Here is a 12,351-nt window from a genome sequence, read left to right on the forward strand (position 1 = left end):
GAACCAAACATCACTGTATTTCAAACCAGCAAAAGATTTCACATTTGTTCCCTATGATAATATTTATTGTTGCTGAGAAGAAAGCAGAAGTATTATTGTTGCTATTGAATGGATTGGTAAGGGGCATTAATTTGCACACTGATGATGTTGTGGGCTATCTGACTGCTCTTTGGTCAATGTCATTTGATTTCTTTCGATTTTGTCACATCTAAGCTGTAAAATTTTCCACTGGGGATGCCCAGGCCCCCCGCCTCCTCCAACCTTGCTTCTCTCTAATTTTTGGATGCTAAGTCTATTTCTTGCAAACTCTTTTCAACTTGCATAGCTTTCAAGGGCTCTTACATTTAAACAAGATGGGACGTACGTACTCCGTTTGACATGCCGTTTAATATATAAAACTTCAAGTAAATAATATGCTATATAGAGATCGGTCAATATCACATTTCTCAACTATTTAATAATTTCTCTAAAATCATATGTATCATTCCTTAAAAAACAAGTATGATCAAGTCAATAAACTTTTTGTTTTACTATCGTTCGCGGAACTTCAAAATATTTTTACAAGCTTCCATTTTTTGGAGTGACTATGTGACTAATCATATGTGATGTTTAGTTATACTTAAAAGCTCCTCACTTTTCTCCAATAATATATTTTGTGAGAATCGAATTTAATAAACTTTTTTGTTAATTGTTAACTCATCTTGAAGAACCAAACATCACTGTATTACAACCAGCAAAGGTTTCACATTTTGTTCCTATGATAATATTATTGTTGCTGAGAAGAAAGCAGAAGTATTATTGTTGCTATTGAATGGATTGGTAAGGGGCATTAATTTGCACACTGATGATGTTGTGGGCTATCTGACTGCTTCTTTGGTCAATGTCATTTGATTTCTTTCGATTTTGTCACATCTAAGCTGTAAAATTTTCCACTGGGGATGCCCAGGCCCCCCGCCTCCTCCAACCTTGCTTCTCTCTAATTTTTGGATGCTAAGTCTATTTCTTGCAAACTCTTTTCAACTTGCATAGCTTTCAAGGGCTCTTACATTTAAACAAGATGGGACGTACGTACTCCGTTTGACATGCCGTTTAATATATAAAACTTCAAGTAAATAATATGCTATATAGAGATCGGTCAATATCACATTTCTCAACTATTTAATAATTTCTCTAAAATCATATGTATCATTCCTTAAAAAACAAGTATGATCAAGTCAATAAACTTTTTGTTTTACTATCGTTCGCGGAACTTCAAAATATTTTTACAAGCTTCCATTTTTTGGAGTGACTATGTGACTAATCATATGTGATGTTTAGTTATACTTAAAAGCTCCTCACTTTTCTCCAATAATATATTTTGTGAGAATCGAATTTAATAAACTTTTTTGTTAATTGTTAACTCATCTTGAATCTTTATTATTTATCTACATCAATAATTTTTTAAACTTTTATTACTTTAGAGTTTTTTCCAACTTTCTTTCATAGATTGTTTGGTTGTTTAGATTTAAGAAAGAAGGAAGAATGGGAAAGACGGTTACCAAAACCTCTTATTTAATAGTTTGTTTAATAAATATGGAAGTATGGAACTATAGTGACGGCAAAAATATTTATATAAATGGATATTGGCTGATAAAATATATAACTGATAAAAGATGAATATGTAAATGAGTACTCACTATAATTTAAACGAATATAGCTATAGTAGTTAATTAACCTTGTCTCCGGACCCCATTGTGTCGTCAAAAACCGAACCTACTTCTTTCTTCCTTACAAATCCAACACCATAGACCTATACCTTGCAACCCCAAACCACACCTCATTTACAACTAAAATTTTCACCATATCACGTGACAACTAGACAAAAGAAATAAATTAGATGTAAGTAATAGCCAGCAAAAACATTTGTTAATGTAATTGTTGTTATTTAAAACATTTAAGTAAATTATTACTAGCAAATCAGGGTTTGGCTTCAAAGGAGGAAGATCTTGTAAAAAGGAAGAGCAGGTGTTTAAGGTAAGAGAAAGACGATGTTCATTTCATCTTTTCATTTTTTTTTAAAAAAAAAAATAGTAATATGATTTTCTATTAAAAAATTTAACCAGTGGTTGAAAGTCAAGAGATCACTATTAGAAATTATTAACCATTAATTAGGCAGCTAACACTTAATTAGCAGAAGAATCCTTTGTAACAATACTTGAATTTTGGAGTAGCGAAGGTTTGAATAGTTCACAGGATGTCTTAAATTAAAACATCGTTGTCACTATTATACATAAAAATAATAATACTTGAATTTTGGATTTATAGTTGAGGTTATTTTTTCTACTTTTGTTTACTTTTTTTTTTTTTTGAAGAATCTACTTTTGTTTACTTAATCAAGATGGTTTTGTATACTTTCACTCGTATAATCTAATCAACATTTGTCTCAACACAAATGAACAAAACTTATTTCCTCATCTTTTATCATTGTGCAATACATTCGCTACCTTAAATTTTTTAACATATTATTATGCATCAATGAATTTTTTTAAAACCCCGAATTCTAGAATCTTAAAAACGTTTGGATTCTTTATTCGTGCAACGCATGTGTAAAATTTTCATGTTTAAACTTTAAAAACCAAAATAGAAAACTCAATATCGACCCGTACTTTCACAGTGCACATGCTAAGAACGAACTAATGTTATTAATATTTTCTTTAAAAAAAATGCAAACTCAGGTGTCAGTATGTCACTGTCCTCTGATAATTTGTATATTATATACATTGTTCGCATTGCATTGCTTGCCCGATTGAGCACCAACTCCTTCACCTAAGGCGATCTTACTAAAGATCAAATGATCAAATAAAGATTCCTGGGCGAGATAATTCGTTGAATCCAGGGGAAGGAAGGAAGGAAGGATCATATTCATAAATAACACAAAATGTGGGGTAAAGGAAAGAAAAAGACGAGTAGAAAGTGAGAATATTTTTTAGATTGTTTTGACAATATATATGGAAATCTTGATCACATAACTTTTTTAAATAATTATATAATATTAAATCTTGATTATTCATGTATAATTATATGATCCAAATTTACTCATTTTAATCTTAATTCTTGTATAAAAATATCCTCTCACTATATATGTCTTATGTATGGTTGTATACTTGTATGGTCTAAATTTATCTCTCCCACGAGTCTTACAATTTTTTTTCTTTTCTTTCTTATTTACTTATATATAAAAAGAGAAAAGTTTTTATTTATTTATTAATGTATATCTTCCTCTCTACTTTTCATTCCACTATTTTGTTTACGTTCTAAACGAAGTGAAAAGTAAAAAATCCATAATTATTTTCAAAAGATCAAGTTATGAGTTTATTTAGAAAAAATTTCTCATAAACACCTAGAAAAAGATAAGAAAAAAAAAACAAAAAACATTCTCCATAAATTAAAATTAGCTTATGAAAAGCTAGTCTATAAAAACTCACATATTAACTTCTTCAAAAACTTATTTTTAACTTATTTATAAGCTAACTTTAATTAATTAATGAAGAAACTTTTTATTTTCTTTTTTTATTATTTTCTTCTTATACTTCCTTCCTTCGTATCTAATTATAAGACCATTTCAATTAATTCATACTTTTTAAAAAAATATAATTACTTTAATTAATCACATTAAATTTATCAATTATTTATATTATCATTTCAATATATCTTTTTTTATCTCTATATCCACTTAATTATTTCTCATAAATGTTTGGGAAAAAAATAATTAAGTAAATATATGAAAGAAAAAAAAAATTAATACATCTAAAAATTAAAAAATAATCTTATAAAAAGGACAAACAAATTTATAAAAAAACCTAACGAAATTTATGTGAATCAAGTTAACCTTTTATTTCTTATAAAAATTAGCCTTTTATTCATTTATTATCAGCCGTCAACCTTTTTTTTTTTTAATCATATGGCTATATGTGATATAAGTGATAAGTGATTGCAACCAAGAATTCAGAGTTAACTTTCATTTATCTTATAGAAGCAAGTTCAATTTCCCTAATTAATGTTAATCAATTACTAAAATCCCATAGATTTCTGGCCCAGAGGGAACATTAGAGTATTTTAGAGTATTTGCATCTAGGAAAATCTATTTGCATTTTAAGTCTCTCTAGGTAATTAAACTTCTATTGACAATCCTAGTTTAAAATATTCTATATTTTTATCTTTATTTTATGGTATTTATTGACTTGCTAGTCATTTTAGTGAAATTTTCTTTTTTAACTATTTATTTTTTATTCATAAAATTCACATCTAAAACTATTCTTAATGAAATCAAATTCAGTTCCATATAAATTAATGACATGTTAGTAAGTGTATATTTAGATTCTCATCTACGATGCACATCTCAATAAAAATCTGCATTAAAATCAATCAAAATAAATGAAAGCTACTTAACGCACGTCTACTCCCTCATAGTGTTAACGACAGTGCTATATGGTACGAAGATCATTTGCATGAACATGGTACGAAGTGTATGTGTCAAAATAGTATTGGCTAAATATAAAATTAAATATTTAAACGGGAATCAAGGGCGGTTAAATTAAAAGAGATTTCCTACTCATATAATTAGTAAACAATAGCATTTTCCTAGTGTTAAACCAAACACGGTAATATATTTTATTATTTTACTATCTTCTAAAGTTTTTTTTTTTTTAAGTATGCAATATCCTGAGTCCTATACCACGTTACTCAAGCAACCACCGAGCTCTAAGAGCTAGCCAACAATGCGTTGAACATTAAATCCTTCGCATCCTTTTAAATCACATACCAAATTTTGTAGTGACCTCTTTAGACACTACACTAGGCTATGGGTGTTACTAGTGTTTTCAAAAGGCAATATATATAGGATACATAGAACATGTAATTAGATCAGGTCTCGCGAGTCAAATAAAAATAACTTTTCCTTTTAAAGATGTCTCCAAATACCTCTTTATCCCACTTGGTTAGTTGAACGAGCCAAGGTTTTACTTGTTAGGGTGGAGAGAGGTTTTCAAATTCTCATGCCTCATTCAAAAAGCCTTAAACCAAGAAGAGGGATCCAATTAATATCCGAAAGCACTTTTATTTTATAAAAAAACCATAAAATAAGTTTCTTTTATGCATAATTAAAAATCATCTTTATAAAAAAAATTAACTTATACATAAATTAATTTTTATCTTCTTTTTGCAAAGTATTTTTTTGGAGAAATTTGTCCAATCAAACCTTTGTTGCCTCAAATACACCCAACAACACATTCTTTGTTGTTTTTAACATTAGGTCGAGTGACACTCATTTCATTTTCTATCAGATATGTAAAATAAGCAAGCATTAACTAAATATATGAACTGTAAAATACGATTAATGACCACAACAAACAAGACAGTGCTTTGAATTTTGATGACAGTAATCCTTAGGCCCCCTCTATCTATGAAAACCTCGCGCTGTCCCAACATACACACATTCAGTCATTCACCAGTGGCTATGTTGATAGGGTATCATGCACACAACGTCCCCACAAGGTTACAGAGATTTTTAGGAATTAATTAAGACATTTTAGGTTTTTTTATCATTTTCTATTATTTTTTTTCAATAATAAAATTTCATCCATATATGTATTTATTTCATCTTCCAATGTCACAAAATGGATATTGGGTGTTTACAAGTTACAACTAATTATTAATATTCATATCTAGAACTGAAAAAAAAAAATCACGTCTAGAATCACATTGAGAGAAAAAAAAATCTCCGCAAATTTTACTTATATTAGATTTAATGTGCTGGTGTAAGTTATATTCATCTTAAGGAGGAGGTTCATATTTTAAAAATAAGAAGAAAATTATAATTTAAAAATTTCTCTCCATAGGAGAATACAATTTAATTTACTTTAAGTATAATGAAATTTATATTTATATTTACATCATATTTAAAAGAAACTGTCAAATATTTATGTCATGTGAACTTCTGATTCTGACTTTTAACCATTTGGACTTTGACTTTGTTATTTGACAAGGATTGACATACTTTTAATGATTATATCACCAATGCTTCTAGAATTCTGAAGACAATATTTATTATATTTATTATTTTATCTATTTATTGAATACTTATAAACTTACATTTATTAACTTTTATCTCTCCTTGTCTTTTTCTTCTCCCTAGAAAATATATAAACTTAAAAAATAATGTTTTTATAAATTTATATAAGATTTTAAGTTTTACTTTAAAGATAAATAGTTAATGTTATATGTATTAATCTGTATAGTAATAATAAAAATTCATTTATAAATGATGAAAAAGATGATTTGAGAATTTAATAGAATATTTATAAAATACTTAAATCAAATAATGAAAAAATTAAGAATACATGAATACATACCAAATGTTTTACAAAAATATCTTAGATAATTGATATAATTTTCATTATAATACAATATTTATAAATTTCATTAGTTTTAGTTTAATTCTTAGAATTTTTAATGAATAATATTTGGGCAGTAGTTATTTAATTTATCTTTTTATTGATAATATATTTTAATTGTATATGTCAAAGTTTAATAAATATATGGAAAATAATATAATTAATATAAATTTTGGATAATATATATATATATATATATATATATATATATATATATATATATATGATCAGATGGTTTATTGTGGTTAAATTGTTATATTGAGTGAAAAATACTTTTTAATAAAATAACAAAAAAAATTCAATACTAATAGTTAATTAAACTATATATTTAAAATATTAAATTCACTCAACTATCAATGTTTCTGAGCAATTATTTATAAGATATTATTTAGAAGTATAAATAAGTAAATAAATTTATAAAATGCATTGTTTAAATTGGAATGCAAGTGATATTATATTGTAAAAATTAATTAAGTGACAATATTTGAATTTTAATTTCAACTACTCAAATATGATTTTAAATATCATTAATAAATAAATAGTTGAAAAGAGAAAAATAGATATTTTGATAAACAAATTACAATCTAATTTAATATTTTTTTTCTATTTGGTGTATAAGTTTAAAACGTATTAAATAAAAAAATGTTGAATGCTTTGATTGCTTTTTTTTACAGCATACTTTGGTTATTTGAAAAATAAATAGTTGAATATAAAAAATGTTTATATTTTTCAGTATAAAATATATTGTTATTTCCTTAACGTACACACTTGTTTTATAAGATAAAAAATCAGTACTATATTTTATTTATGAGTGAAGTAAAAATTACTTGAGTTTTAACAAGAAGTTAAAGATCGTGTTTTAATTTTTTATGTTGAATTTGAAAGTATTCAACAATTATAATTTTTTTATTCATTGTCTTGATTATTAACTCTTTTATATATCTTAGGTATTTTAATTTTTTATAAAAAAAAAATATTTTCTCATTACAATAGTATCGTTTTATCTTAAATTTCGATAATTTTTTATAATAATCTATTTTCAATTAAGTTAAAAAATAAATAATTAATATATTTTATGTTTTAAATTATTTTAAATTTAATTTTACCTTGAGGTTGGGCGGATATACGCTACCTAGTTCTTCAGAAATAATATTATTAGACAAATTTTAGTTAGTGTCTTTAAGCATTGGTTAAACAATTAAAATTTAAAAATACAATAAAATTTCTTGAAATACATAAATTACGCTGCCTATATTACGTTTTTTTAGTTTTTTTATGATTCTTACTTGAGAAAAAATGGTTATATATGGATGGTGTAAAAAAATTTATACAATCATCCAATATAATAAATTTATTAATTTTTAAAATAATTATTTTAAAATATTTCAGATGATAATTTATGATTAAATGAAAATAGAAAAGTGGATAAACATTTTTCTTTAAATTCTTTAATTATTGTTCTACTTGTTAGTAAGACTGATATTATTATTATCCAAAACAAAAGATGTGGGCACGTATTGCAATCATGACAAAATGACTAAATATGAGACCCTACTGGCTACTACTAGGACCACCCCATCACTCATGCACACAAACAAGAAGAAAATTAAAAGAATCCATTAAGGAGAGTCATACATAAAACCAGAAGTGAAGTTACTGGGTTGTGGACTTTGAGTGGAACATGGACACATGAAGCAGGTAGGTGGTATATTCAGTGCCAAAATTTATAAAGGAAATGTATTGTTTTAACTTTTAACTTAAAAATACTACTATTGTATGACTAGTCTAAAAAGAATATATGAAAGAAGGGTGAGAGCAGTTAGTAGAAAAGCAAACCTTGCGCTTTACGGCATATATATATATATATATATATATATATATATATATATATATATATATATATATATATATATGTATGTATATATCACTATGCAGTATCCGTGAGGATTGTTGTAACTGCTGCCTTTGCTTTTAATGCCTGCAACAACTGTGTGTGCTCCAACTACACCAACTTCAACTATGAACTGAACCTCACCTTTCCCTGCTTGCAATCAGCACACATAATATAATATACTGTAAATGGGAATTATACTATAACAAACAGGCTTTGAATTAAGGGCTAGCTATAGGCCACCAAAACGTTTGACCCTATAGTAGCCACATGCACAAGCAGTGCTTTTAACTATTTTCAGCTGCCATAGACTGCTAGTGTAGTGTGGATGACATTACATTTAAAGTAAGCTAAGCTAAAACTGGTTTATCACGTTAAAAGTTAGTTTCCAAACACTAGCTTCTTTGAAGACACGTACAGGACAATGCATTGGTATGGGAATTGGGATATTGGTGAAGCAATGAAGCTATACATGCTACCTCTATAAAGTCTGAACCAATGTTGAAAACTTCATTCATACAAAGGTAACCACTAACTAGAGTCTAGAGTACTTTTGTTTTCTTATTTGGATTGAGTGAAACTAAAGTAAAACTAAATGCACAAGCAGCAGGATTCCCATTATATAACTTGAAACAGAACAGCAACAACCTCAAAAGGCAATGTTTCTAAGTAACTGATACTTCACCATGCATGAACATAATAATAGATTAACTTTTAGAATGCTTTTAAGGGAAAGCAAAGAAAGGTGAGTTTGGAACATATATAACTAGGGTGCAAGGAAGAGGAAGCAAATAAACATAGATTTTGGGGACCGGACCAGGTGCTAATAGAGAACTCTTGCCTTTCTTTGATTCATAATTAAAGCGTGTATGAAAGAACACTAGTCTAAGAATAGAGTCCTCACTCACTGCCTTTAAGAAAGGAGCATCAGAAGAGAAACAATTAGTATTAAAAGAGGGAACACTATGATAGTAATAGTATTAAAAAAGAATAATTGCAGAAAGGATCGGAGGATTATGATGATGGGAGAGTAAGAATAAATATTATTATTATCCATATAATAATAATGGTAAGGTTTGAGAATCCAAAAATACACACAACACAAGAGAAATTAAGAAAGTAAGGGTTGGCAGTGCTAAGTGGTGCCTACTATGCTGCAAAGGTTAATTTCACGGCACTTGTAGCTCCAGCCAGCAATTGAAGGGTTACTCTGCTTTTATTATTGGGTGTAAGTAAACAAACAAGAGATGTTATATATAATGAGAAACAATGAAAGGAGGAAAGAAAAGAAAAGAAAGGTTGGGTTGTGTTGTGTCAGCTTATTTGACGGAAATAGAGATTCCGGGGACTAAGTGTCAGTAAAGTGAGAAGAGAGGGTGAAGCACATGTATATGTAACATGTGCATTGCTGGGTCGAACTTTTATAAAGGAAAGGAACCAGCTAGCCTGGGCACTGCCTACGAGGGCCTCACCCCACCCCCCTTTCCTTTGGACCCAAATCATTTGTTCCTTTCTTTTTTAATTTTAATCTCCCAATAAAAAATAATAATAATAAACTTATGAATAATGGTTCAGGCAAATTCACCATTATTGATTATGTTTGATTTAGAAAAGAAGATATATATAATGTCGTAAATACCTTAAACAAGTAATGAAATATTTAAATAAGGATATATTATATTTTTTGTGTAAAATTATAGATACTTTTCCTTCTTTTTCATCCACTTTGGGAGAAGATAAAAATGTCATGGGATCCACTTACAACTTACAAGAATTCTTACTTCTTTTGTCTCTTTCTACCAAACAAAGAAGGATTAAAAATTTGAGGATTTTCCTTCCTTCCTTAATCCATCCCCTACTTATTTTTTTATCAACCAGAAAGAAAAAAAAATAGAAAAATAGAAAAATAGAAAAATATAAATATGATAAATAATATTACCTGATGTATTGAGCGAGTGTCTATACATTGTTACTTTAAAATTATACGTACTCCATTTTAGGATACATGGAGTGTAAGGAAAATAGACAAGAAGGGGGAGGAGAAAAGTTATAAATATGATTAAAAAAAAGATAAAGATGTGAAAAAGAAAATGGAAATGGAAAAAATTGAATGTATATATGCTGATTTTTTTTTTGTTACATTGTAAAGATAAAGAGCAAAAATAGAAAAATAAGAAAACTAAATAATATGCATGATGTCTTGCCATTTGTTAAAATGTTGCCAATGCAAAGGATGACATTTTTTATATTTAATTTAACAACATTTTTAAAATGCTATTAAAAACTAATTATGTTCTAGTGATTGTTACCAAAGATAAAGATGTAAAAAAAATTTAATAAAAGCATGCACAATTATTTGTACGTGAGTGTTATGTTATAATTATTTTGCATTTTTCCTTATAATATGACTATATAAAATTAACGAAAGAGGATCCTATGCATGAGGGGAGAAACCAAACTTTTCTACCAGTTGTCGACTCTTTTCTTTCTCATTATTTGCTGCTTACCTCTTAAATTAATGGATGTTACGTAAGATATGCATGAAGCAATTAACGTGAATTGAAGGATTTGTATTTTATTGGGTCAGACAAGCTGGATGATTAGACGAGACTCAAGTTAAATGTCCCTGGCTAGAGAATTAAATTTCCCAATAATATATAATACTATAGTTGAATTAAAAGAAAATATGTTTGGATATTTGTTAAGGGTAAAAGAATCACATTTGAAAATGAGGGAGTTATAATTAGTATTAACTTTTAAACATTACATCTAAAAATGTGAAATCAAACTCATTATATAACATTATAGACTGAATTTTTGGCAACTTCGACTCAACCAAAACTAAGTTATAAGGATTGACCTCAATAAAAAAAAAGAAGAAGAAGAACTATAGTCTTAAGGACACAACACAAGTTCAATCGTTACATGTTATACTTAAAAACTAGAAACAATTTTGTGCAAATGCTTAGAAAAAATTATATAAAATAGGATGATCATAATTCATCACAAAATTATAAGATTGTTTGTGAAACTTTTCTAAAATAAACTAACAATCTTATAATTTTAATGTACAACACCTAAAACATGATTTGGTTGAACTTTTTTTGTTCCTGCAAGAGACAAAAAAAAGTTCAATCAATTTGATTTTGTTCATCAAAGAAGTTCTACCATTTAAATCCCATAATGGCATGCTAAAGAGATAAACTTTAAAAATTTCCGAAAAGTTATGAAAATAAATTATTTAAATCAAGATATATCATATATTGATATATTCTATTAAAATTCAAAATATACAAAATTAAGTTTAATTTAAGATTGATCAAAATTATAATAATCAAAATTTGACTTTATCTAAAATAGAAATTAAGATATATTTCATTGAATGTAACATCAAGATTTGAAAATTCCAATTAAAATTAATTTTACATAATAGTATTTAAAAGAAATAAAAAATAAGAATATAAATTAAATTTTATAGTTTAATAAAAATGGAAATAAATTATTAAAAATATTTTTATTTACAAACGAGGATTTAAACTTATAAAAACAATTAATTAATATCTAATGAAAGTTGACAGAAATTATTCGGGAATAAAGAAGGTACTTTTGAAGTCAAAGGGAGAAATGATTGTGTTTCTTTTAAAAGATTGTGGAATGTTGCACGCAGCTTGACCTACCAAAACGTGAGAATGATTGACAAAACGTTGCAATCAAAAGGAGCATGAATGTCCATAAATGCCAGAATGATTATCGGGTTCGGGGGTATCCATCAATCTCACCATAACAGTGATTTAGAGTTCAAAGCAACACTTAGTGATTAGCTAGCTATCAAACACCATTACTTAAAGTACTTCGCGTTAATTGTGAGCGATTAGCCTGATCGAATTCTATTAGTATATTTGTCTCTTCATTAAAAAGAACCATTACTTTTGTAACCATTTAAATTTACGTTAGGAACTACTTTTCAGACAAATCGTCAGAATTGTTATTTTAACCTTTAATCATTTTTCTTTTTCCGGCATTCTTTTC

The 12,351-nt window shown here is 27.2% G+C and overlaps 1 protein-coding gene across 2 annotated transcripts in view; it reads right to left on the reverse strand.

Annotated features, from left to right (window-relative positions):
• Positions 1-9,701, reverse strand: part of LOC100808457 (protein argonaute PNH1) — an 18,065-nt gene extending 8,364 nt beyond the window's left edge. The window contains exon 1 of one of the 2 annotated variants that reach the window (XM_041015844.1): positions 8,268-8,291. The gene's annotated coding sequence lies outside the window, so the exon portion shown is untranslated. Of the gene's footprint in view, positions 1-8,267; positions 8,292-9,472 lie in introns of those variants that run through there. The other variant, XM_041015847.1, reaches the window with a different exon arrangement.
• Positions 9,702-12,351: the final 2,650 nt, after the last annotated feature.

Source organism: Glycine max, chromosome 5 (genome assembly GCF_000004515.6).
Source record: "Glycine max cultivar Williams 82 chromosome 5, Glycine_max_v4.0, whole genome shotgun sequence".
NCBI lineage: Eukaryota > Viridiplantae > Streptophyta > Magnoliopsida > Fabales > Fabaceae > Glycine > Glycine max.